General features: G+C 31.2%; 1 long non-coding RNA gene across 1 annotated transcript; it reads left to right on the top strand.

Moving 5' to 3' along the window:
• Window positions 1-5,752: 5,752 nt before the first annotated feature.
• LOC139521088 (uncharacterized) lies at window positions 5,753-8,347 on the top strand. Its single transcript, XR_011663990.1, has 2 exons — window positions 5,753-5,970; window positions 7,778-8,347. It is a non-coding gene; the product is annotated as an uncharacterized lncRNA (long non-coding RNA).
• The last annotated feature ends 1,342 nt before the right edge of the window (window positions 8,348-9,689 follow it).

The following is a 9,689-nucleotide window of genomic DNA, read 5'->3' as shown; positions in this document are numbered from 1 at the left end:
AGAGAAATATATCACTCATTGATTAATTTACCTGAACAAAAAATTGAACTGTCAATGCTGAAAAAATACTTATACCAATACTAAGTAAGGACTCACAAAACTGCATGTGGTGTTGTATTTATTCAATAACTCGTTTTTAATGTGTTCAATATTAATACTGATTCAAAAATTAAAAGTTGATTTATGATCAAATATTCACTTTTTTTGTGTGTTTGAAAAATTAAAATTTGAATATTATTATTTTTATATTAAGGTCTTCATAAACATAAGTCTTTAAATGAAAAACAACAAAAACATGCAAATTCATTGGAAAATACTAAAAAATGTGTCTGAAATAAACTTTTTATTATTAAACCAGATTTTATATATTGAACAGATTGAAAATATATTAATGATATATATTGAATAAATACAATATTGCATACAGTTTATGTGAGTTTATAGAAGTATTTCAATAAAAAAGAAGATAATTTTTTGGTCATGTAAATTAATCAATGAGTGATATATTTCTCCTAACAGGTAACTTGCAGGTGAATCTATGGAAAACTATGATAGGGTTCGCAATAAATGTTAATAATTTGCTTCATACAAACACATAGTTTGATCCTAAATGAAAGATATAAAAAACCAAAGAGATATTTAAACTCATTAATCGTCTAGGAAACAGTATTGTGCTAAATCATACCTAAACTTACTCATTGTGTTATTGTTCTATGATAAAATTTATGTATTCTCGTATTTCATTTTTGCTAATGTGATTTGTCTTTATGCCTTGTGTTTCGTTGCTACATTTGACGGGTTATTTGTGTTATTGTGCTATAATGTGCTTTGTTTAGTTTACTTTGATTAAATGAGTTTAAATGTCCATTTGATATCTTTAGCCTCTCGTAAAATATTCGGAGGCTTCAACTTGAACTGTAAAGGTGGAATACCTGAATACCAAAGAAATATTCAAACTAAGCAGTTGAAGAACAATATACAATGTCATGTTCATAAAAAAAAACCATTCAAAAGACAAACAGCAGTCTACAAAATACAAAAAATCAACAAAAAAAAAAAAAAAAAAATCAACAAATTGTCGTATCAAACTCATTTAAATATCTTTATGTGACTTTATTGAACTATTTCTGAAATTTTGATATAGTCAACGACACTTAACTTTATGATAGTTTCAACTTCAAATTTTGAATTTTTTTTAAACTAAAAACTATTTTTTGCAAAGTGTCTAGAAGGAATGGATGAGAAAATATATACATGATCAACTTTAAAAGGTGGTTTTTGAAATTTTCTAAAATGCTTGTTTATTTTTGTTAAAATTCTTGATTCTTTTTCATAATTTTTAAAAGTAAACAAATACCAATTTTAAATCTGTGAAAAATCTCTTGAGAATCATTTCTCGTCCAATTTTTAAATCATTTTACTTAATTCTTTAGTTGCCGCATTTAAATACTTTCTTTTCATTACACTCTTTAAACATGCTTTTTATTTTCAAACAGAGGTTAACCTTATTAAATTGCAGAGATGTTCAAAATTTCAGATACAACTGACACATATAACTGTCCAGTAGTCAGTTCTTCAGTGACGAAATGAATTATCTTTGATATTGCCTAATAGTTATAAATTAACTGTTTATAAAACTTGAAAAACATGGATTTTCCACCTCAGAAAGAGATTACCTTTAATCGACAAAGTCTATCAAAATATGGGTTCTCAATGCTTTTCAACTTTGTTCTTCTCTAATTTAGCCTTAGATTTTTGATTCGAGCGTTACTGGTAAAATGTTTGTGGTATCTATAATTAGAATATTTTGCTTTTGTTCAAAATAGCGTTTCCATTATATAAGTATTACCCAAATACTAATCAAAAATATATTAATGATATCATGAAAATCGTGTTTCTAAAATACATCGGTTAAACAAGTATAATTGACCAATAGTTTCCATGAATTAAACTTCATTTTGCATGAATTCGTTTGTCAGGAAATATAATCAAAATTCACTGTAAATACCAATGCATAGTTAATGGTGATTAAATAAAACATATTTCCTTGATTCGATAAATTCGTGTTTTAACCACGTGATCCAAGTGTTTATTATAGTTTGAATTGCTTATGTTAATCAACAATAATATGTGACAGCCACCTACGGAATCAATAAAATTTATTATTTATTGGAACGATTCTTAAGCGTGTAGAGTGTTAGCATGGTTAAAAAGCGTCCAAATTAGACGTGGCTGCGTTTTTTTAGTCCAAAAGTCTAACGACCATCTTTCACCTTTGTTCAACAATTGGATAAATATGTCTATACCGCAGTCACGCTAGGGTCCATTAATAAAAGTGTAATAACAAGATTCATTCGATGTGATTTGAAAAAATAAAAAAAAGATGAAACAGTAGAATCTAATTGCATAAGTAGACTGAGTACACAAATAAAAATAAGGTTTAATGTATGTTCGCTTCATATTGCATTTGAATGTTGAAACTATTATTATCTTACATTCAAACGAAGATATGTCAGCTGGATGGTGAAACATATTAAATATACAGCTGTCTTATCCCGACACGAAAGTACAATTATGCTCATTAAGAAGTCCTCCTTTCAGAAACAGGAGTGCTTCAGTCTATGCACGTATGTCTTATACATATAATCATTATTCTTTTGTTGAACAGGCCAATGCATCAGATCTGCATGTTATTAACAATCGTATATTAGGTTCCGCACGCTATAAAATTACGTATGCAGTACTTTCATATACATTCATTCATTCTGGTGAGCTTAAGATTTTCATGATTTTTTCTTTAATGCGTTTGACAAGTGTTTTTATTACACATTGTGTAGCGGTGAAATTTGATTTACCTAAGTAAACCAAGGTTTAGTACTATGCAAAATCATTGACTTTCTGAATTAGGCGTACACCATTTCCTTAATATCATCAAAATTGTGTTTTCTCCATTTTGTTTTAAAAAAAAAGATCCAATGAACTGCTTGATACATTTTATAATTTCATATTTGCATCGAATCATACAAATAACTGCCTAGTTTAGAAAGAACAACTGAACATATTCTGCAGTTTCGGTTTCGATTCGAAATTGAGCAAAAGTACCAAAAACCGAGGGGCGAATTTATTCGTGAATGCATGTTTCACAATGTGTGAATTGAACTCATAAATGTTAAGGAAACATTTAATAAAAACAAATAATGATTAAGTTTGCATGATCGAAGACAGAAAATGTTTAATTAATGCGGCGGCAGTGTAACGGTGTTCAAATGTTGTAAATCGGTAATGTTACTGACAGATCAAGGAAACAAATAAAAAACGAAAGCATCGTTTGTTCACACATTGTTGTCAATATGTTGGAATTGTATGCGACTGTATACAAATGCAAGGTTTAGCCTGTTATAAAATCAAGTTCAACCTACCAGTTTATACATACGGAAATGTCGGTACACCGTAATAAATACGACAGTTGTTTAACATTCGTTTGATGTGTCTGAGTTTCTGATATTGCCATTTGATAAAAGACTTTCCGATGTTAATTTCCCTTGGAGATAGATATATTTGGTATTTCACTTTTTTAATAAACTTGAAAAAAATGTAGACCAGTCGCATCTATTGCAACAAATCTATAACGTGTTTTATTTTTTAAACAAATACTCATATACACGTCCCCTTCCAAAGTCAGATTTAAAGTTAACGTTTTTTTACTTCACGGTTAACAGGGGATAAGGAGGTTTTTGCTACAGCAAAAATGTAATAATCATTCTCAAAATGAACTTTACTTTTTATGTGTTTATAAGCAATTCATAATAAATACAATACAAATATATAAAATATAGCTGTTATTCACATAGCTATGCTTCTTTTAATATGATATGTGGCTGTAAATTACACTTTAAAATTTTCGTGTGTCCGAAGGGCGTGTATGGTATATCTTCAGTAGTAACGTTAAAACCCAATATTGGACAACTGTATGTTTAAATACATAGCAAAATTAGGCTCTGTATGTAGAGACTACGCACAATTTGCCCATGATTGTTTGCCGAATTTGTATGAATAGGAAAATGTGGTATGAGTGCCAATGCACCTGAATTAAAAGTACGAAAACTCTTTATACCACTTTATATTCATAAATAAGAAGCAACCTTCTACAAAGCACTATATCGAACAAAAATTTTAACTGTTGTGTATCTTCAACCTCACGTGATTGCTGTTTTTACATTTATAAACAAACTTATTGACACAACTCTTAATGTGTCAACATAACGTTTTAGTTTTTGATGTTTGAAATACTAAATTCAAATTCGGCTTTCTAAATATCAGAAAATTGGGTTCGAATTATCTGATCTGCCCTTTTCCAACTTAAATTATATTTTTACATCTCTGAAAATGTACTTTTGCCATCAGAACATGAGAAACGCACTTTAAGAATAAACAGTCAGTCTCATTCCATGCTTTACTTTTTATGACACGTTTGTCGCCGTAAGTAACTGATCGAAATGGCCGACAAATCTACATCATTTTACAAAACGTACTTTTAGGTTACGTAATGCACGTTACAAAAAGAATCATTTGGGAATAAAAGACTTTGCTGTGATTACCTAGCTACAAAAGTCACTGTGAAATACAAAGTAAGGTGAATTTTGAAAAAGGTAATAAACAAAACAAACAAAAAACAAAGAAACGGAAAAGCCCCCAAAAACAAATCTTTCGACATTTCGATATCTTATTTTATGGACGTAATTTTGGATTTACAAAGGTTGTATTATTACATTAATTGACAATAGACTGTTTCAAGCATCTTGTTTCATGAAATAGCTTCCCACGTTAGTTACATTTTCAAATTTCCTTATAGAAGAACAATAATAATTTAAAAAACACTGAGGTATAAATATAGCAATAATAACGAATTTTTGAGACAGAAGAATAACATTTTTAGAAACAGGTAAACAAAGTTGCCAATTCAGGTTAACATGCTTTAAATATCAGTACAATTGAAATGAACTTACTATTCGTCATTAAATGCAAAAAAAGAAAGAATAAAAAGAGTTAAAGATAAAATAAAAAAATAAAATACCACGGCATTACTTGTATCTACAGATAATTTGAGATGTATTCAGTTAAGGTGGCTCACCCCAATAGTGACCCCCGGTAGAATTTTTTTATTTTCACATATTCTGTAGATTTTTTTATGCTGAATCCAAAAATGCAAAGAAAAAAGGGGGTCACCAGGCTCGTTTTCTCCTCAAATTGAAGCGAAATGTGCGATTTTGACCCTATTTCCAAACATGCCCACCCTTCCAACAATAACCGTTACATCAAATTCAAAGACTTTTAAAACCAAGTCAGTATGATTTTTATGTGAAAAAACATTAGAATTTGAAATGTAAACCTTTACCTTGGTTGTTTTTGACTTAAAAATCCTTTTATTTTTAGATTAATGTCTAAATTTTGCATTTTCTAATTTTAGTTTAAGGCAAAAAATATTGGTTTAATCGATTTTTCGTAAAATTTCCCCGGTAGATTTTTTTTAAAAACAGATATGTCAAAGCTACGAACTTTTCGAACATTTTAAGGTAAAATAAAATGGGGGTCACCAGGCTTTTAAAAAAGTTACGAGCTTTTGTTTAACCCCTCTTCCCCATGAGGTCTAATTTCATTGCACTCCATTAATTACTTAATTGTGAATTCTTTATTGATGGCTTTGATAAAATAATGTTTGTAATTATATCAATAAACGATTGCTGAATATAAATGTGGTAATCGTATTACTGTTTGTTATCAAAAAGTGAAATTTTGATTATTTTGGTGAAATACGGTAATTTTGTCTGGCGCGAGTTGCTTCCCTCTAATTTGGCGCCATTATCGGACCAGAGGAATTTCAAGGTCGCCATTGCCGAGCAGCATACTATATTGATGAATACGACCATGTACATGCATAACAGACATTGTGGCGAATATACAACGATGAAGGTAGAGTTATTACTTAAGAAAACATAGATTTCGATATATTAGGCAGCCAAATGTTATCTTTATAACGAAAAATACAAACTTGGGGGTTGTCTCAAAATACTCGCTACTGTTGAAAATCACTGCGGCTGAAACCTTGCACGGGCTCAATTTCTGTTCCATGTTTAATATTATAGATCGTTATAGCTGGTATCTTATTTATGTGTTTATTTTACCTTTTACAGACAAGTTGTAAACATGTCTGGCCAGTTTTGCAAAATATCCGTGTGCAAACGGCCGAAGAGGAAGGGATGACATCCTGCATCTACTGTCATTTTTACGCTACCGTTAGCAATGGTTAGTGTCAATGAATTAGTCTTTTTTAATCATCATTTTTAATAACTTATTTCGTAGCCAAGTTAGGTTCATATTAGTCCGAGATTAGCCCCAGCTTGTCTGGCAAACAGCCGTTGGACGTCAGAGAAATCTCGGACTAGGGTCATATGTATGTGGGGTACCCCATAACTTCCATCGGGACAGTTTCTACTCCTTGACCCCAACTTTATTTCCCTTCCCATTTTACTCTAACCCCTCCCCCCCTTTTTACTTCAATTCTTCCATCTCCTTGCCCCAAGACAAAATATATTTCAAAGATACCCCCTTTTCCCGGATCCCTCATTCCCCTGTCTCCTTACCCCTGTCCACCCCTCTATTAAGGTCTGGGTTTGATTGACTTCTTTATTTTCTTGAGAATATGATATAATTGGCCTAATTTGTAAATGATAAACCCTACAGTAGGAGGCAAACGAAGGATTCGTCTTTATCAATCACAATTTGTTTACCATTAACCCCCCCCCCCCCCTAATTCTGTTAGGTATACAAAAATGTCTTAAGGTCTAGTAATAGAAGTATCAGGGTTAAACATGTACAGAATGCGGCCATAAGTATTTGTCACTTGAGATTTTTAGCTGTTCATATATATTGTATATAATATAAAAAAGAAGATGTGGTACGATTGCCAATGAGACAACTATCCACAAAAGACCAAAATGACACAGACATTAACAACTTTAGGTGTATACATTTTTTCAAAAAAAAATATTTTGGATTGATTTTAAGCATCCTGGTACCAATAGAAGCAGTATTATCACAGGTTTATTTTTTGGTTATATTTTTTTTGTGTCTCATTTTCATTATTTTCTGTTCAGAAATTCGATATACATGTATATTCAACCAAATTAAATTATAAAAAAATATTTTATGTTTTCTCAAGGGAAAACAAAATAAATGAAAACGAACCTATTATCAAATAAACACATATTAATTTAGACCATTTTAGTTCTTTTAAGGTTACCCTTGCATTGTCAGTCTTATCAAACTTGCTTGTACCTCCCAAATTTGGTTTCTGTTCTCCAACTTCAGTTTGCCTCTACCAATGTTATGAAACTAATACACAATTATTGCATATATATATGCTTACTACATTGTACCAACAAACACACATGAAGTTTGAATTTTTGGTGGGGTCGCTTTTACTTTTCTAGAGTTATGCCCCTTTACAAATTAAAAAAATGCTGAAATTTTGTTCCTTTCTTTAACATAAGTTTGCTTCATCCAAATGTTCTGAAACTTATATGCAATGCTTACTACAACAACACTCAGATCAAGTACAAATTTGGGTGGTGTCACCCTTTTCATCCTTTATATGCAAGCGGCTGCTCATCTGTGTCCCATGGACACATTACCATTATGAACTAGTCTACATCTATATGCTTTTGAATGTCAATAATTGTTGATTTTCTGACAGAATTACTCTGATATTTAATTTCAGGCTGCAAGTACATTTGTACATGTACATTGCAAATGGAAGGAGTGAGCTTGGAATGTTCAACTTTACTTTGAAACTATTGGCAAAGTACTGACAGAATTTCATGAGAAGCCAGTATCATATTCTAGTCTTGCAACCGGAAACTATGCGTAAAGTGCTGAAACTTAAGAACAACATTCTACATGTATATATGCAATATATGTTGCCACAATCCACTTAAGGAGCTAAGATCAACTATAAATTGGAACTACATGTATATGCTTTAGTGCTGTCAAAATCCTTTAAAAAAATCAAATCAAAAGGACCTACTTCACCTATATATATAGCTACCTGTCCCAATGATGAATACAGATCATATATATGAGTCTACTCTTATAAATAAAACAGTGAAGGAGAATAAAAATAAAGAAAATATAGAGCTGATCAGCTAATGATTGTACATGTACATGATGTATAAATGGCAACAATTCTTACATGTATACTAGTACATTGAAATTAATTATATTAATAGATGTTTTATAAATTTGATCTCATAGATATTAGAGGAATAAAATCAATCACGTTTCAAAAATTTGATTTAGTTGAGCCTTTTTTTTAACACCAGTTTTCATGACATATTATGGTATACCATTGACTGTCCATCGTCAGCATGTCGGACATATACTCAAAAATAATAAATACTAATAGGTACATGTAGTAATCAATATTGTGTAATCAATAGGTCATCTTCATGTATATTTGGTGTATGAAATGATTATTAAATGTCTTATCACAAATTAAAATATAAAAAAAAGAGGATGTGATATGATTGTAAATGAGACACAAGAGACCAAATAACACAGAAATAACTATACCTGTAGGTCACCATATGGACTTCAACAATGAGTAAAACATATTCTGCATAGTTGGTTTTAAAGGTCTCGAAAGAAATGACAAATGAACAATTTAAAACATTTAGAATGAGAAAACTAATGGGTGATTTATGTACAAAATAATAAATGAATAACAAATATGTCTGTCTTGCAGGGTTTATCTGAACTTAACCTCATTTTCATGGACTTGTCTGTTTCTTGAATTCTAAATATGTTTCAAAATATTTGGTTGATGGGATGATTGTTACAGAGTCCGACATAGGGTGGGGGCTCATTGGTGGATTATATTGCAAATAACTGAAGCCAGCCCCGCTTTGGCAGTCAGTCCCCACATTGCCACTAGAGAAATAAAATAACGAAGAAAAAAAAATTAAATCACGATAATTTCCTGTCGATATGCACATCTACATAGTATGTCCTTATTATCTACAAAGTTTCATGAAATTCTGTTGTGTGGTTTCAGAGGAGTTTCGATGACAAGCTGTTTGCAGTAGTATACTGCAGCAAATAAGTTCAAAGGGGTATAACTCCTAGAGAAATAATTCGTAATTTCCTGTCGATATGCACATCTACATGGTATGTCCTTATTATCTAAAAAGGTTTTATGAAATTCTGTTGTGCGGTTTGAGAGGAGGTGCAGTGACAAACTGTTGCAGTAGTAGTATATTGAAGCAAATAGGTTCAAAGGGGCATAACTCCTAGAAAAAAATATGTATATCTAAATAGTATGTCCTTATCTAAAAAGGTTTCATAAAATTCTATTGTGCGGTTTGAGAGGAGATGCGATGACAAACTTGCAGTAGTATATTGAAGCAAATAAGTTCAAAGGGGCATAACTCCTAGAAAAAGTTTGAATCATAATTTCCTGTCGATATGCACATCTGCATAGTATGTCCTTATTATCTAAAAAGGTTTCCTGAAATTTTGTTGGGCGGTTTGAGAGGAGTTGTGATGACAAGAAACAGGACTGATAGACTGGCTGATGGACGGACGGACGGGTCAAAAATGTTATACCCTGCGCCACTTCCTTGCGTAGGGTATAA

This window comes from Mytilus edulis, chromosome 4 (genome assembly GCF_963676685.1).
Source record: "Mytilus edulis chromosome 4, xbMytEdul2.2, whole genome shotgun sequence".
Classification (NCBI taxonomy): domain Eukaryota; kingdom Metazoa; phylum Mollusca; class Bivalvia; order Mytilida; family Mytilidae; genus Mytilus; species Mytilus edulis.
Note: the sequence above shows the minus strand (reverse complement) of the source record. Positions and strands in the feature narration are given on the sequence as shown.